We start from the raw sequence: 2,500 nt of genomic DNA on the forward strand, positions 1-2,500 counted from the left end.
TATATGGGAGACTACCGTGACTATTCACTAAAATTCATAAAAAAAAAAGATGAATTCGATTACATTAAATAACAAAAGATTAAAAAAGTTTGATTGCATGAATTCCGTGAACAAATAAAACACCAAAATCATCCATTTTTTAACATTCTATCATAAAGAGAAAAATCAAATTACTGGAACCACAAATAAACAACAAAATCAAGAGTTTATTTTAGGGAAATCAAGCATACAACGTAAGTTATGTTGTATGTTATCATATATGAATAACAGTACTTCTAGAATTATGTTGTTTCTCCATAACACTGATATTTCGAAATCCTTTGTTGCGGAAAAATCCACCATCAAATAAAAGCCAATAACGATGTGCAGTGAGATGTGCAACTTTTGTGATTATATTTTAACATTTGTGAGGATATTTTATTTACACATTCCATCGTTAATAATTAGATAGCTGTTTTTAATTAGATTTGTTTGGCTAAATAAATGTTTAAGAAGTCATGCAGCATATAGGTACACATTATCTATTTCGTACATAGACATATAATTTCATGAATATGTATACATTCCACTGTAAATAAACATAAATCCATGGAAACGTAAACATATGATTTACATTCACCTGATTCACGGAAGTCTACGATGACACAGATGTACATCACCGAAAAGAACGTTGTCTGTCTCAACCTCTCCCTCACTTTCTCTCTCTCTCTCTCTCTCTCTCTCTCTTTCTCTGTCTTTTTTTTTCTCTCTCTCTATCTATTTATCTATTTATTTCTCTCCGTCTCTCTCTCTCTCTCTCTATCTATCTATCTATCTATCTATATCTATGTCTATCTATGTATCTATATCTATCTATCTATCTATCTATCTATATGTATTATATATATATCTTATTGATTATATATGTATATATAGATATAATATATATACTATATATATATAATATATATATATATATATATATATATATCTGTCTGTATATCTATCTATCTATCTATCTGTCTGTCTAATTTTCTCTCTCTCTCTCTCTGTATATATATAGAATATATATATATATATATATATATATATATATATATATATATATATATATATATATATATATCACTTTCTGTCTCTCTAACTCTCTCACTCTCTCTCTCTCGCGCTCCCCTACAACCACATAAGCACACATCGTCCCTCTCTCTCTCTCTCTCTCTCTCTCTCTCTCTCTCTCTCTCTCTCTCTCTCTCTCTCTCTCTCTCTCTCTCTCTCTTCCTCTCTCTCTCTCTCTCTCTCCTCTCTCTCTCTCTCTCTCTCTCTCTCTCTCTCTCTCTCTCTCTCTCTCTCTCTCTCTCTCTCTCTCTCTCTCTCTCTCTCTCTCTCTCTCTCTCTCTCTCTGTCTCTCTCTCGTCTCGCCAGTCCTTCCTGTACCCTTATGATAACTGGTTATTTACCTTCGCCCCGGCACACATCACGCCATGATACTCTGCAATGACCTCAGGGAAGGTCAGAGGTCAGGAGCGCGTGGGGAAATTCTCGACCTTCCATGACATTGATGGAATATTGGAAGGCTGGTGAGGCGCATACATACAGAGACAAATAAAAAAGGATTGTTAAACAGACGGCTTCGTATGATTACTAGACACACATTTGATTACAAAGTTGAAATAGTTTTTAGTCACTGAGTAATCGATTGATTTCTTTCCTTCGTGGCGTCGTATTGACTGGACGAAGCTTTAAACTAACCTTACCTAAGATTATGTAAAGCTGATATAGTATACCTTACGGAGAAAAGTATGGCGTTACTCGTCAAAGTCAGAGTCCTCAAATATTTTTGTTGCTATATGATACATCAAACAATCAAAGTTAAAGTCGTCAAAGTCAAAGTTATCCGGGTCAGGACCTTCAGTCTGTGTTGCAGGATGTGGGGGGTTGGGGGGAGGGGGGAGGGTTTTATTCGCTTTCGTCAGATTCTGTTCGTTCTCGACTTTGCATTACACGATAACTTAAGTTAGGTTCGTTTCCGTTAAGGGTATTAAGCCAGGAATGAACAGAATCAGACTAAGTGCACATACAAGACGCTCTCCGCACCCATTCTCGTCACCTTCTGATCTATTTAGTCCACATTGGCACTAAGTAAGCATTTTCCTGCATATAGATTAATTGGCAAATAAACATAGATTTACCTTAACTGCCTAATGCAGTCAAGGAAAGAGACTTATTTTTTAAACATTCTTTTGAAATATCTGTAACAAAATCATCACTACTGATATAACGGCAATGAAATGAACAGAAAGACAAAACGAAATACCTATTTTTATTCACATGATTTCAAGTTCAATAATCGTAATTACAAGGTAAATAATAACGGAATAAACTAAAATATAAATTTAGATAAATGAGAAAAAAAGAATTGTCGTTAACAACATAATCTAAAAAACAGAAAAAGGATATTTTTTGTGACTAAAATAACGGGGGAGAAAAGTATAGTTGTGCATTTAGATCGAAATTCAAAAAA

The sequence above is a fragment of the Penaeus japonicus genome, unplaced genomic scaffold (assembly GCF_977035675.1).
Source record: "Penaeus japonicus unplaced genomic scaffold, GWHDUDI00000001_assembly GWHDUDI00000015, whole genome shotgun sequence".
Lineage (NCBI taxonomy): Eukaryota > Metazoa > Arthropoda > Malacostraca > Decapoda > Penaeidae > Penaeus > Penaeus japonicus.